The sequence below is a fragment of the Pinus tabuliformis genome, chromosome X (assembly GCF_031772625.1).
Source record: "Pinus tabuliformis cultivar Carrire ecotype Pingquan chromosome X, CPIR1, whole genome shotgun sequence".
NCBI lineage: Eukaryota > Viridiplantae > Streptophyta > Pinopsida > Pinales > Pinaceae > Pinus > Pinus tabuliformis.
The window spans coordinates 273,578,325-273,595,358 of NC_142308.1; the positions used below are offsets into that span (position 1 = coordinate 273,578,325).

At 38.6% G+C, this 17,034-nt stretch overlaps 1 protein-coding gene across 1 annotated transcript in view; it reads right to left on the minus strand.

Annotated features, from left to right (window-relative positions):
- The window catches only part of LOC149139446 (ABC transporter I family member 17-like), a 251,129-nt gene that overhangs the window by 226,775 nt on the left and 7,320 nt on the right, over positions 1 to 17,034 (minus strand). The window lies entirely within an intron of this gene.

Genomic DNA, 17,034 nt, shown 5'->3' on the forward strand with positions numbered 1-17,034 from the left:
GGAACGAGCATAATCCCAAGTAAGTCTTCTGACTGGTTGTTCCTGAGTGACAGGATACTCCCACAATGTCTCTTCTTTGAAACGAGGCTTTTCCAAATGAGAGGAAGGGGCTTTTTGACCTTCACAATCCATGCATTAATCTTTTTGAATCCATGCATGGCATTTATAAATGAAATCTTGAAAATTTTTGGATGGTGGTTCAGGCCCTCCTTCTAGCACCAATTTGTTGACATGGTGAATTTTTGCTATACCATCAAGGAGAACTAACCCAATCGCAAGCCCCAATTACACCTGCTTTCGTTTGGAATGGCTAGTTCCAACGGGTTTTAAGGGACCCCGTAAACTGTTAAATGAGTTGAAAGATGGCTTCTGAGAAGGAGGCTTCAATTAAATCAACAAAATTAAAACAGTTAACCACTATGTATTAAATCCTATCTACACTTCTTGTAACTACTCTAGTCTATGTCCTAACTATCCTAATCTATCCTGCAGGAGCATGACAAAGAGAGGCTCAACATCATATATGAATTCCAAGTCTAAATGAATCAATTACTAGTTCATATAAGAACAAGGCTGCATTAATACTTAATTACAATCCAATCATTCATATAGGAATGCACATTCCATTTTATGGAAGAGAAGCTTGCAAATAATGTCCAACAGAGTTTTGAGTCAGCAACCTTTCATGATTTAACCATTATATTGAATCATATTCAAATAACCAGGCATAAGCATGAACTGTGAGTCATCAATATGCACAAAACAAGTATACATTTGAATTTATACTAGCGACAACATTCTGATCAGAACACATCATAAAAGAGGAAAATCAATCTAAAACATCGGCTCTTTATTGAGCTAAACAGTCTCTTTTTATTCACAATAATCAAAGTTGTTCTTCCCAAAACCAAAAAGCCCTCATTTCTTCTCCGGAGGGAATATTTATGCCCCTGGAAATGACTCTCGGTCTTCCTTTTCACCCTTCGCCTTCCCTCTCTCTTCCTTCATTATACAAATCAGAATAGACAGAGGAAGCCAATTGGTGTCACCGTTGACACGTAGAGGGCGTTTCCTGTCATTAGAGCACTTCATTTCCTGGAGAACTGAATGGTTATTGATTAGAGGGGATGACCGTGTGTCATCTCTTCATGATGCAATCTGGGACGGTTTCACTTTCGGAATACATAGGCTGATCCAGGTGGATTTTGGTGGTCACCCACCTATCCCATTTAGACCCCCACAATTGTCTCTTTCAGTTTTTTCAGTTTCTTAAATTGTAGCACAGTTTACTATTTTTAGCAGTTTTTTGGGTCCTAAACTTCTGGAGCCGTTTTGAGGCCCTAAATGACGTTTTTTGGGAAATTTGGGGGCAAAATGGGTCCATGGACCGATGTTGCCCTACCCAAAGTGGTAGTTCTCAGATAGATATTTCTAACGAGCTATTGTACGCATCAAACGGAGATCGTATGCCAAAGTTACAACCCCAGGAAATTGATGTACCAATTTACCCAAACGAGGTCCATAATTTGGCGTTTCATCTTCTAGGGTTAGGTTTTGGGATGTGAAGGGTTTTCCATTGTTTCTCAAAAATAAATAGGCCTTCGAGCCTCATTGTAACACAGTTCAGAGGCATGTAGCCACCACAACTCTTCTCACGGATAAGCTACCATCGCCCTAGCTGGTTTATTTCCATTTATGGTTGTAATCATATTTCAGTATTTTCCATTAATGAAATGAAGTATTATTTCCACTGGATCTTTGTGTATATGGTTATCTTTGTATTTTGTTGTGTTCGTGTTTAAATCCGGATCAGTGGTATCAGAGCAGTCTGCTTTTTCTCTATTTTTCTTTGCATGTCCCCAACGAGGTCAGGATATAAGGAGTTATGACTTGAACTGGTCGAACCTTTGCAAGACCGGCCTCGCAAATCCCGACACCCTCCAATGGCAGATGAAAAGAAAGACGAGGGGGTAGGAGATCCTATCAAAATCTTGCTCGAAGAAGCCCTCGAGTGGCAAAGGAACACGATGATGGATAGCTTTGCGCAGATCCTTCAGCGGCTACCCAGAGGCAATGCATCGGCTTCCAACAGCTACTCTGGAAATGCCACACCATTTGAGGTACAAGTTAATTTTGAAATCCCCATCTTCGAGGGTCAAATAGATGCAGATGTTGTAGATAAATGGTTAAATCTACTAGATGGGTATTTTTCTGTTCATGAATTTTCAATTCGGGAAAAGATTGTTTTCACTCTTCTCAAAGCAGACCCCCACGTCAAGGACTGAAGGGAAACCTATTGCGAGCAGAAGAATGAAAGTACTGGCTCACTACTTTCAGCTACACCCACTTGGGATTCATTCCGGGATGCCGTGAAGGAGCAGTACTACCTTGTCAAAAGCTATGAGGACAAATACATCAAATGGACCACACTACAACAGGGAAAGGACCAAGATGTGCCAGAGTTCACAAACATTTTTCATACCCTTCGTACACAGTTGGGTATTAAAGATTCTGAGCTGCATATGGTACTCAAATATTGCGGCTGCCTACACAGATACATCCAGGAAGAGATGGAGTTCCTGAACATCTCCTTGCTCGGCACGGTGTACCAATACGCTGTCAAAATTGAGAAAAAGTTCAAACAGAAAAAGCGAGACTTTGGATCTGCAAATCCGAAGCCCAAAGGACAAAGCCAAGGCGGGGTGACCCAAGACAACCCATCGAAGCCACAAGAAAAGAACAACACCATAAAGCCGAAGAAGGACACAGGAAAGTGGTGTAAGTTCCATAAGAGCGCCACTCACAACACAAGTGAGTGTCGGACCAAGCAGTCGCTGGTGGCCAAGTTGAAGGCTTCCGAATCAGATGCATGTTCCAACCCTGAGCCAGAACCTGACAAGGGGAATGGCAAAGGGAAGCAGATCATTGATGCGGAGCCCAGTGCCACTGTTGCCACCACCAAGATCTAGAAGAATGAGCCTGAAGACCCAGAGGAGGGGGAGCGCCTTTTCCACTCACAAATGTGGGTGAAGGGTTCACCGCTACAATTCATTGTTGATAGTGGGAGCCAAAAGAACCTCGTTTCAGTAGAGGTCGTGAAGCGGTTGGGCCTACCGACTACACCACACCCACAATCGTACAATATCGGGTGGCTTCACGAAGGATGAGATCTCGAAGTTCGCTAGCAATGCCGCCTTCCCTACAACATTAAGCCCTTCACAGATGAGGTATTGTGTGATGTTACACCTCTGGATGTTTGTGATGTACTATTAGGCCAGCCATACTTGTGGAGGCGACATACTGTGTATGAGTTAAGGCCTCACGCTGTCATTATTTCTTTGGATAATTCACTATACAGGATACTGGAGGTAGCCCCACCTACCGCCACCTCTTTGATCACTGACTCCCAGACTAGGAAATTCATTTTCTGTCTAGTTCGCTCCCAAAGTAAGGGGAAGATCTTTGCTACATCCATGACCCCCGCAAACAGTTCCTCCACGCAGCAGCAGCAGCAAAGAGATACGGTCATGACAGAACACAGGAACAAATTCTCCTCGCCCATAGGTGTACCACACAAGTTTCAGGTGGGTGACAAAGTTTGGTTACATCTGCACAGAGAATGCCTTACCAAAACGCATCAAAAACTCAAACCACTTCGACATGGTCCTTACACCAGTACCAAGGCTACAGGAAAAAAATGCTTTGAAGCACAACATTTCTCCATTCCTTCGCTTGCACCGAGTGTTCAAGGTGGACCGTCGTCGACCATGCTTCCCACCATTTATGGACACATCAGAGATTGCAGAACAACTCACCAGAGACCCAACTTAGTAGAAGCTTCCTCATCTTAGGGAGGAACTCAACGTAATGGGGACCATTGCTTCCTAAGGGGGGAGGAATGATCCAGGTGGATGTTGGTGGTCACCCACCTATCCTATTTGGACCCCCACAACTGTCTCTTTCAATTTTTTCAGTTTCCTAAATTGTAGCACAGTTTACTATTTTTAGCAGTTTTTCGGGTCTTGAACTTCCAGAGCCGTTTTGAGGCACTAAACGACGTTTTTTGGGAAAGCAGGGGGCAACATGGGTCCATGGACCGATGTTTCACTTCCAAAAGTGGTAGTTCTCAGATAGATCTTTCTAACGAGCTATTGTACATGTCAAATGGAGATCGTATGCCAAAGTTACAACCCCTGGAAATTAATGTACCAATTTACCCAAATGGGGCCCATAATTTGGCGTTTCATCTTCTAGGGGGTTTTGGGATGTGAAGGGTTTTCCATTGTTTCTCAACAATAAATAGGCCTTCGAGCCTCATTGTAACACATTTCAGAGGCATGTAGCCGCCACATCTCTTCTCAAAGATAAGCTACCATCGCTCTAGCTGGTTTATTTCCATTTCTGGTTGTAAGCATATTTCAATATTTTCCATTAATGAAATGAAGTATTATTTCCACTGCATCTTTGTGTATATGGTTATCTTTGTATTTTGTTGCATTCATGTTTAAATCTGGATCATAGGCAACACCTAGACATATGACCGCCACGCCATAAAACCCAATCTTCAAATAAACATATCTGCATGGGTAAACTCTTCGTATCCATGCATGCATCTTTTATTTGGAGTCAAACTTGAAGCTTATGCATCCATCCTTAGGCTTGGCTTGCCTTCTCTCGGTCCTCACCTACAGAAATGGCCAACATCAGCTACACATATATGGATATGATTAAAAAATGCTTGAAAAACAAAAATTTTGCATTCATGAATCATTTATAACATCAAGAGCAACAATCGCGGAAGAATCGGCCCATGGTCTTTAATCTACGCATTGATTTGGTATTGTAGGAAAAAATCCGATTTACACTGAAAGTCCCCACAAAACACAGGGTTGCATCCAAAATTCGGACCTAAAAAACTATATCTGGGAACCCATACCCTGTTGGGTCTGCCACATTGCATCGCATCGTGCCATGAGCTTGGGCTTAAGACTATGCCAATTGTGCCTTTCGGTTGGCCGGACCCGACCTTAACATTTTTTGAAAACACAGTAATGTATGGGAAAATCCCATGTCCGGCCAAAAGGCCGAACCTGAAATGTTATACACTCTGGTTTATAATCATCAACAGGTCTAGGGTATAACGATGTGCCTTATATATAGGTCCTGAACCCTGCCGATTGCGATATGCGAAGTGGCTTCCTGACCCAATCTATATATATATATATATATATTCATATATTGTGGTTAATAAAACCATCAGGTCTGGAAGATGGAAGCGCGCTATATATATATGAGCCTTGGGCCTCCCGAAAGCGATAAGCAATTAAGCCCCGAACCCGATATATATATATATATATATATATATATATATATATATATATATATATATATATATATATATATATATATATATATATATATATATATATATATATATATATATCATGTTTAATAGAACCAGCGGGTCCGATAATGGTGGTGCACCATATATGTATAACCCCCATGATCCCGCGATATAGTGATATAGCTTCCGGATCCGAAATATATAGAATACGGTTAATACTACCGTCGGGTCCAGAAGGTAACGGTGAACACTAAGTTTTAGTGTTAATTGCGATAAATGGAAAATTAGTTTTACGCATGTTTTTGAGCATTTCCGCTATAAAGAGATATGATGGGAATAATGATGCGATGGGGGGTTTTGTGAGTTAAATAAATCCTGATGAGCATATGAATGAAGGGCTTAAACAAGGTTATATGCGAGGGATTTGTTAGGGGGCTTTAACCATTTGTGAATGGAAGATTTGACTCTCTAGAGAGCTAAATCCCTCAGGTAAAATAGATCATTCGGAGAGATGCAAGATTAACTTCTAGGGGACCCATCCAAAATTGTTGCCAAGACAAGTTTTGAATGGGTGGTGGTTGTGGCCACAACAAGCCCTTGCCTGATACGTAATGGATCAAGTGGAGCCTCCTCCTGAGGGTGCATCGATCCCTATCCCATCTACCAAAACTTCAACTCATATAGGATAAAATGCGAAAGCCTTTGCCTCACTGCTCTCCTCCTTAGGACTGTCTCGTCCCAGACCATCCATATCAAACTTTGTTAAAAAGATCGATGAAATTCCTTAAATAATCCTTCCTCCTACTCTTCCTCGCTGCGTAGATCTATCTCTCTCTGAGCGAGGTTTGGTGGGTTAGTTCACTGGTCTCTGGCCCTCTCCCCGTTCAGTCCTCAAATGGGTAGAAAGAAACTGGGCCCCATCTATCATGGGGAAAATCTACATTAGTTTCTATGGAAGAAGATACTTTACCTTCCACTTTGAAACGAAAGAGGAGAGAGACTTAATCTTCAAAAACGGGCCATATTTCATGGATTCAAGAGGGCTTTATCTCAACAGATGGACTCTGGACTTCGATCCAAAGCTGGATGTGCCAAATGCAGTGCTAGTATGGGTGAGGCTCCCTCATCTTCCTCTTCATTGTTGGGGAGATGAATTTGTTAAAGCAATAGGGAATGTTGTGGGGAAATATATTGACAGAAGTGAGCCAAAGGAAAACATGCATGCCTGCGCAAGAATATGTGTAGAAGTAGATCTGGGGAAAGGACTTCCAGAAGCAATCAAGATCAAAGTGGATAACTGGGTTCACATCCAACAACTAGACTATGAACAAATTCCATTCAAATGTAAGGTATGTCATGAATATGGTCATTTTTCAAATAGATGTACTAAAAATCAGGAAACAAAAGAAATAGAAAACCAGGAACCAAAATCAGAGCAGGTCAAGAAGAAAAAGTCAGCAACCAAACCCAAAACCTCTAATGTTTCCAATCTTCCTCCCTCTTCAGCTACCTTCCCCCCTTCCTCGTCCCTCCATCCCCTCTCCCCCCATCCTTCCCTTCCGGGCCTGTTTCATCTAAATACTCCCCTCTCCCTCTGCCCCCCTCCCTCCGTCTTCTATCCCTACCCCCTTATCAGATCTATTGGTCTCTAATCCCTTTGGCTCCCTTGCGGACCCTGATCTCCCCTCCCTTCCCCCTTCCTCCCTCCCTCTTCCCTCCTTCCTCTCTAATCCCTCTGTTACCTCGCCCATCCCTTCCCAAATCCCTCTCCCCTCCTCCTTTTACCACATAATCACTCGCACCCTCTCCAAAGAGCTCCTCTCCTCTCTTGACCACCCTAAAAGGGCAGGAAAAAAAAACTAACAGAGGAATTAGAGATGAAGCAGTGGCAAAAGAAATGGCTCTGGGCACCCAACAACCTTTGGACACTTTCCTGGAAAAAAAATTAGGAGAAAATAGCCCACCCTAATAGAGGGAAAGGTCCCTCAACCCTTAACATCAAGTGATAATGATTATAGTTTCCTGGAATTGCAGAGGAATGGGAAGTATGTCAAAAATTAAGGAAATGAAAGATATCATAACTTCAGAGAAACCTGATATCCTTTTTCTTCAATAGACAAAGACAAATGAAATGGAAATGGAAACAATGACACAAAAAACCAATACTTATCAAGGAACTTTAATGCCAGCGACCTGGGCCTCAGGAGGAATATGCACACTATGAAAAATCAAAAATTGGGAGCTCATTCAACAAAAAAAAGAGTTACACTGGATAAAAATAGAATTGGAAAACAAAAAACAAAAGAGAAGTATTATATTATAAATATTTATGCCCCAAACCATTACAGGGAAAAGGAAGTCTGTTGGTCCACCCTAAAAAATTATCTTATGCGGGACCAAAACAGAGGCATAATCGTAGGAGGAGATCTCAATTTGGTATTGAGCACAGAGGAAAAATTCGGGGGAAAATACAATGCTAACCCTTATAGGGAAATGTTAGAATCTATTATTGAAGCATGTAAATTAGTGATAATGCCTCCTAGCAATGGAAAGTACACATGGAGCAATAAAAGAATTGGGAAAAATAACATAAAGGAAAGATTGGATAGATTCCTAATACAAGACAAAGTAGCCAATGAGTTCAGTGAGATAAAATCCAAAATCATCCACAATACAGCATCAGATCACAAACCAATGGCTACCACCCTTGGGAAGTTAGAAAATCTTGGCCCAATTCCTTTCATATTCAGCTCCACATGGAATGACAGAGAAGAAGTAAAAAAACTCATAGCTCAAATGTGGACAACACCAATTACTGGCTCTCCTAGCTATGTTTGGGAAAATAAATTAAAACATCTAAGGAGAGAGGTAAAACATTGGGCAAGGATTAACCATATAGAAACACAAAAAAGAAAGTTAGAAATAGCAAAAAAAATAGATAGATTCCAAGTGGAAAAGGAGCAGCAAGAGGAAATGCAAGAGAGCATATGGCAGGAAAAACAAGCAGACTGGGAGATGTGTAGGAAAAACAGAAAGGAAGAAGAAGTGTGGCGGCTAATATTATGAAGTCTATGGCTCAAAGCAAGAGACAAGAACACAAATTTCTTTCATAATGCGGTCACGATAAGAAGAAATCAAAATCAAATAGACTACATAAAAGATAATGAAGGAAAAGAAGTCAGAGGTCAAGAGGAAATAAAGAAGTAGGCTTACAAATACTATAAAAATCTATTATCATCCCTAGCATCAAATAATGAGTATGAAGAATATCTTCAGCATGTACCCAGGAAAATCAGTGAAGCAGAAAACAATGAACTCACAAGAACAGTTGAAGAAAAGGAAGTAGAAAATTTTGTTTTGGATTTGCATCCGGATAAGGCTCCTGGCCTGGATGCGCTCCCTATTTCCTTCTATAAATAAAACTCGACCATTATTAAAAAAGATTTGATAAGAATGATAAGAAATGTTTTTGGTAAATTCATGGTTGGAGGATTCACAAACTCTTCCTTCCTTGCTCTTGCTCCAAAAGAGTCAAATGCTAACTCCTTTAGTAGATTCAGGCCTATTTCTATTTGTAACTCCTCCTAAAAAATCACAACAAAAATCTTGGAAAATAGAATCAACAAATTGCTTCCAGAAATAATATCAGAAAACCAAGGAGGATTTGTCACAAAAAGACAAATTCTAGACAACATTCTAAAAGTGCAAGAAGCTTTGCACTCTAGCCTAATGAAAAAATAAAAAGGAATGGTTGTCAAGCTTGACATGGCTAATGCATTTGATAGGGTCAACCTGGGTTTTCTTGCAGCTGTCCTACAGAGATTTGGTTTCTCAAGAAAGGCAATAGATATAATAAAAGCCTGTATTGTGGGTCCTTGGATTGCATCATTGGTCAATGGAAGACCAAGTGAATATTTTCAAAGTTCAAGGGGGCTACAACAAGGTTGTCCTCTCTCTCATTTCTTATACATTATAATGGTAGAATCCCTGAGCATAAGTCTTGAGAAATGCAGACAAGATAGGATTATCACAGGATTCTCAATCTATCCTGAAGTAAAAATTATAAACCACTTCCTATTTGCAGATGACACTTTGATTATAGGAGGGGTCTCCTACATAATGGAAAGAAGAATAAAAAAGGTAATAAACAGTTCATGGAAGCCTCTGGAGGGATTTTAAATAATCAGAAATGCAAAATCTTTGGATGGAAAACTCCATCTCGCACTCTCCAAAAAATATCAGAAAATTTGGAAATTCCATTTCAAGAAAAGTGGAGCCACTTCCAATATCTTGGACTCCCGATCTCAAAACAAAATTTGAAGATGGACATATGGAATAAGTACATTGAGAAAATGAAACAAAAAGTGCAGAACTAGAGCATGATCTGGATGAATATGGCAGGAAGGGTGGTATTAATAAAGGCCCTACTCACAATTATCCCAATCTATCAGTATGTTGCAATACTAGCCCATACAGGTATACACAAACAAGTTGAGCTAGTAATCAGGGGGTTCCTATGGCAAGGAGGTAAAGTGGAGACAAAGAAGCACAACCTTGTGAAATTGGATGAAGTAACTCAGCCCTATGAGAAATTTGGGGTGGCAATCAGACTACCATGAATAATGAACTTGTCTCTAGGAGCAAAAATAACTTGGAGATTTATAGCACGAGAGAGAAGTTGGTGGAAGCAAATCCTAGAAGCAAAATACATAAATCATGATACAATCCTCTTATTGAGAAAAGGTTATCCAATCAGGCCCTGCTCCCAAGTATGGAATATGATTAAAAAAATTGTTTCCCTCATTAAAGAAAACTCCTCTAAGAAACCTGGTAATGGTCAATCCATAAAAATATGGAAGGATAGAATAATGGGAATTCAGCCCATAGCCTGCTAAGAAAATCTTCAGGATCTAAGAAGATGGATGAAAACAAAAGGAATCACTGCACTGGATGATATATCTCTTTGGAGAGATGGAGAATGGGGAGATTGGAGGATCCCCATCCTCCCTCATGGCCTTGTCCCTAAGCGGAAGTCCCTAATCTCATATCTTAAGGGGGTTGCTCCGATAAGTATAGATTCAAAAGATTCCCTTCATTGGGAACCTGATGGATGAGATTTTTCAATCAAATCCATATATGCCACTTTACATCAGCATGAAAATCGAGATTGGGATTATTGGAGGGTGGCATAGAAAATTGAAACACTACCAAAAATCAAATTTTTCATGGGGACATTGCTCAAAGGCAAAATATTGACCATTGATAATCTTAAAAAGAAAGGATATGAAGGCCCATCGTGCTATGCTATGTGTCATGGAAGTGAAGAAAATATCCGACATCTTTTTGCAGAATGCCCCTTTGTCAAGGATTGCTAGAAAGGGCTTATTATTCCCTTAGAGTTTATCATCCAACATTTGCTACCTTATCATGAACTTCTATCAACCTGGGGAAAAAGATATCCATATTCCTTAAAAAAAAAAAGATATAGTAAAAAGATATTGGCTGAGTTTGACCTCATTTATGTGTTAGAAAATTTGGATAGCAAGAAATCAGAGGATCTTTAAAGATTGCACTCCAAATACTAGAACAGTCTTGGCGAAAACTTGGAGCATGTCATCTGAGCTCATCAACTCTAAAGGAGTCAAAGCAATAGATGCTCAACATCTGCAGCATGAGGAAAGAGTTTGGGCTGAATTCGTGATGAGAAAGCAACAAAAAATACACCTCAACAAATCTCCTAATAATAAGTAGAATTGGAAAATAAGAATGAAACAAGAGGAGTTCAAAACATGGACAAAATTTAAATAGGTCCTGCTTACTGTTTGATGGTGCTTCAAAGTCTAATCCAGGCAAGGCTGGAGCAAGAGGTGTACTTTTTGACCCAGGAGAGAAAAATCCTATTATTTTTTAATGGGGACTAGGAGAACTATCCAACAACAGGGCAGAAGCATATGGCCTCCTGTTGGGAACAAAAATCCTAAGGCAACGTAGTATGAAGAATCTGGTCATAATGGGGGACTCTTCAATAATAATCCAATCGATGGCGGAAAGAAGAAGCCCCAAGAACAAGGCCCTAAGACAAATAACAAAAAGGGTGGGAAAAAACTTAATGTTTCTAGGTGAAGTCACCTTCAAGCATATTCTTAGAGAAAATAATCGTAGCGCCAACATGCAGGCTAATCTGGTTGTCAACCGTCCTATGGGAGAATCTAGAATCGATAATGTGATTGCTCAGAAACCGATTCCATAGGAACTCTCGCCATAATGTGTAGAGAAAAGCAATCAGAGAGGGAAAATCAAGGTGCACAACAGTCACTTCGGCTCGAATGAATAGATATTAGAAGATTAGGAAATCCAAGGAAATCCCCAAGAATAGACATGATAGTGAGTATTCGACTAACAAACGATCGACAACTACTCAAGCTTCCCATGAAATGCATTCATTCTCTTCCCCGAGGAGGCAAGTTGTGCAACTATATATTCTCCCCTCTATTCATCTCATTTTATTTATGCCATCTTCACCCTCCCTCTCCTTCCCCGTAGTCTCTGTAGTACTCATCTCTTTTCAAGTAGTTGAAGTTGCACCCCTTTGGGGTTTGAGCTTATCCGCTCTGATTTCACCTTGCCTTATTACTTCGTGCAGCTCTAGTGGTTATTTCCTAGTTCCGTTTGCCTTTGCGTTGCTTTAGTGGCCCCCACCTTCGCACAGCTCTGGAGGCGTCTACAACCTTTTTGTCTTCATGCAACTCTAGTGCCCTCACCATAGTGCAACTCCCGTTTCCCCCACCTCTACACAACTCTGATTGCCCCCTCCAACGCACAGCTCTGGTGGCCCTCGCCTCCCAATTTCTTTTGCTTTCGTGCAGCTCTTGCCGCTTCTGCTTTCAATCCCCAGTCTCCCTTCCAGCAGTTGTGGGTATTCGCAGGATTGGCTAGTGACTTCTTTGGTCTCTTCTCTCTGTTTCCTATTTCCCCATCTCTGATCTGCTGGATTGATTGCCCTCTCCCTCCAGTAAATATGAACCAGAATCCACTTGCAAATGTACCAAAGTGTGAAAACTATGCACTTTGTCGAGCAAACAAGTTCATGTTTGAGAAAGTCAAAGAAATGGTCAAAGGCTACAAATATGAAGCAAAATCTGAGAATTCCTTTCTAAAGAGACAAATAGAAGAACAGAGGAAAGAAATATCTGCCCTAAAACACAAATGCAGGCATTTGGAGGAAACGATCAATTATTTGAAGAGCTTACTTATTACTCAGATCGGAGAAAACTCCAACGCTCAAAGTAGCAAGAATTGACCTTAGCCCCATCAAGAACCCTTAGTCAACAAAAAATAATTGTAAATGCTTCAATCATCTCAGTACTGTTAAGTGTTTCCGCTACTAACTCTTTATGTTATGTAGGTGCAAATTGTTGTTGAATCAGAATGTAAGTATTTATAAGGATAGTGCAATTAGTAATCTCATAAAGAAAAGGGGAGGAGCTTGGAAGATAAGGACTGTTGGTCCTCTGTTTCTCTTCCAGGATGCCCTCACCCATTTTGGTTTGATGTAATGGGAGCATGTCTCCCTCCTTTTCTTTTTTGGAATAGAAATCTCGTAACCAAATTTGTTATATATATAAGCACAAAAATAAGTAATATATGAGCATATATGCATTTAAAAAACATGTAACAAGATTCTTAATTATGAAGATTCACCCTACTTTACCATAGAAATTTTTAACCTCTAAATAGGCTTTGTTACAATACCATGACTTACTAGCACCACATGCCCAAAAAACCGTAACTCATATTCATATGAAACATGTTCATATGACATTTTTTTAATTAATCAATTTAATTAAAAGGTAATAACTACTTTGGAAATAAATCTCAACCTTTGATCTGTGTATAGTACTAAGAATATTATAGAATACTCCTAGCAAGTTATATCCCTACCATCCACCTAATAATTATTAATAATTAAATTAAAATTCTGGAAGCTCTTTTTCAAAATAGACACCCCTATCAGCGTAAGTAAAAATATTATATAAATTAAAACGATTAAAATGAAATTTTAAACTTATCAACCACAAATTATATTGATATATAATTGTTTCATATTGATTAAATAAAGGTTCATATTGCTATACAATAATTTCATTGCTTGAGTTATGAAATTGTATCTAACATATAACATACAAGAATTAAACAATATATCTCATTGTGAACTATTTTCATATGAATTGGATCATTATATTGTTTATCATCCATATCTATGAATTCGAAGTGGAAAAAGTGGAGGAATTAGCTCATGGGACCTTTTTTACCAGTGAGACCCAATTTGGAAAAATGAGGTTTGAAACCTTTCGAGAGTATTTTGAGGCATCATATGAAATTTTTGGGGGTAAAGCTTTGTCACTTCAGCACCGCACATTTTCATGTTATTCTACACAGATATCTTTTCAATGTGCAAGGAGCCTGTCAATCAGAGTTCGTATACAAAATTTATGCCACTCAGAAGTTGACCTTCTTGTTTTCACACCTATAGTTCAGGATGATGCCCCGTTAGCCCCCATTATTCATGGAAAAGGGGCTAGCCACGTGTTTGTTATGTAAAAGGCTCTAGAAGATTTATATTGTAACTCTAGTTAAGAGTTGATGTAGTCAAATTTAACCACTAGTAGGCTATTGGGTTGTGTTATAATCAGGCCATTAGGAGGAAGAGGCATTTCATTATTTGGAGAGCATTTTGTTCCATAGCTGAGCAAAGATAGCTAGGAGAGGTAGGACGTAGAGCACACATAGAGGATTTGTGCATTGTAGCAGTCGACAGGCCATAGGCATTACTTCTTTGTATCTGCAACCATATTTCCACACAGAGAAAGAGAATGAAGCGACCTCACCTTCCAGCTAGGTTTTCTCTACTTTTATGCATAATTTCAATTCGCATGCATGCACTAATTATAGTTAAATTTACAGATCTAGAATTTTAATAAACTGTAATAGTGTAAAAAAATCAACATTTGAATATATTATTATCAGATATATTGTGACGAACTGTCTAGTGGAATATCCACGATAGTTTACTGATCATTTAGTATCGGAGTAGGTTTCTTTGGGTATTTTGTGGAGATTGCATGTATTGAGATCGGCGGGGCCAAAAATCGTAAAACCCTAATCATGGCCGACAAATCTATAAATGAACCTCATGATCCTGTAGAGTCGAGGTTTACACGGCTCGAACAACAAGTCGTAGAAATAAACCGCAATGTAAACCTCCTCATGGCGGCCTTGAATAGCAAGCTAGGAATGTTTGGAGAAGATGGGGGTTCGAACGTAGAGGACAAATATGAATGGGGATTAAAAGATCGGGGAGAAACAGAGAACTAGTCGAAGAAAAAATCCAGAAAAGATCAACCCAGTTCGGGTGCCATGAATTAGTCCCTGTTTAAAATGGAAGAAAAATTTGATATCAAGCCATATAATGGCGACATTGACTCTCTGAATTTGAACCACGCAGTAGCTGGAATTTTATTATAGCATCCATCAGATCGAGGAAGGGAAAAAATTATCATTTGCACGACTAAAATTAGAGGGTCATGCATTGACTTGGTGCAAAAGTCACACAGAAACCCCAAGGTTAGAGGGAGAACCTCCAATGACTAAGTAGGAAGATTTCAAAACCATCATTAAGTCACAGTTTTATCCCATTGGGTACGTATGTATATATATGTATCTATATATAAAAATATCATATATGTATATGTCTGTGGGTTAATAATACTAAAATATTTTTATGCTCAATGAGAAGAAGTAGTTGAAAGTAAAAGGGAGATGTGTAATTCATTTAACGGTTAATATAAAATTAATATGTTGCATTTAAACTTATGAATAATAATAAATTTGAATGTGTGTTATAAATAAAATATTTTAATATGCATAATTAAGTGATATATATATATAGTTCATTCACCTCGAAGATAGGTGATTGCTAAATCCACAAAATATGAGACAGATCCACTTAAAGGGATTACTTCCTGCTTACTCGACCATAGAGCCTCACCCCAAAAGTGTTGAGAGAATTGAACCTATTACCTCTTAATAGAAAAGTTGCTTTAATGAACGAGAAACTACGATTTGAGCTAACCCTAGGGGCTATGTACTTAAAATATGTTAACAAAAAGGAGATAATTAATGTGAACAACCTTCACAAATAAAATATTTCAATTCCTATATTAAGTAAAATGTTTCATCCTGCAAAATGTATCCGAGTGATTAAAAATTCAATTTCTCGGGACATGTAATTTCTTATTGTTAAAACATTTCAAACATTCTTACTATACACTTCGATCCATTTTTAGGTGTATTTTTTTGCTCAATTTTGTCTAAAAATCCAACAAAAATTTGTTATACTTGTAGGTTTAAGTTGTGTAATTTGCACAATCCAAGTGCCCAATAACATTTTCAAGTTGTTGAATCCATTTATACCTATCATGGATCTACAAGGAATTAAATCTCTCAATTATAATAAAAATAAATAATTTAAAATAGATTTTCAGCTTAAGAAATTTAATCCTTCTTGGTGCTTGCTAGATTAATGATTAAGATAAATCTATATTAATTAATAAAAAAAATCAACCCATAAACAAAAACATCACAATTGATTACATATACTCCTAATAATATATATATATATATATATATATATATATATATATATCCAATCAATACATAGTCAAAATGTGCTACGTGGATTCTGAAAAAAGACCTTCCCTGTGTTATCACGGCTATGTGTGTAACCTTGTGGGTGGGTAACAAATAAATTTTATATTATTGGATTTTAATTGAGCGACGGCTGCGATGGAATATGTTTATTGTTCAATTTTATTAAGCCCAAAATCGAACTGTGGATATATACCGCCTCACTCAATACAACAAGATAACATAAAATTTACAACCGCGAAACTGTGGACATATACAACCCCACTCACTCAATACATCCTGATAATATAAGATTTACAACCGCCGCTCAATACAACAAGATAACATAAAATTTATTTGTTGCCGTTGCTCACTACAACCCAATAACATAAGATTCATTTGTTGCCATGTGGGTGGAGTAGGAATCCGAGTGTTATTTTCACACACTCTTTGAAATTAAGCCGACTCTGGTTTCCCCACATCAAATTCGAAGTTTGGATTCCAATAATGCCCATTACGTCCTACGCATCCTCATCATTTTATTGACAAGGAATAAAAGCATAACAAATGCAGCTACTTTCTGACTCGACACACTCACAAAATTAACCACACCCAAATTCAGTTCATCAAATTCCATTCATTCAATTGCATTGTCCACGCTGGCGTTCTACTACTTGTCTTCACTTTGATGTCGACGTCACTCTCTTCATTATAAATTAAATCGTGATAGGAAGAACAACAATTATTACTTCCAACACCTTAAATCAACTCATATAACTCTCTATAAATATAATACATATTTATATTTACTTTTTCCTCTTTTAAATAATTTTACTGGTTACAAAATAACTATCACTTTAAGAATTAATAAAGGGATAAATAGAATTTCATCCATACTATGAAAGAATTTTATTTTTCGTCTATATTCGATGTTGATTAGTTTCTCTATGTTATCATTATAGGTTGGACTTGTCCCACATGTAATCTTTATGCCATCTTTGTGC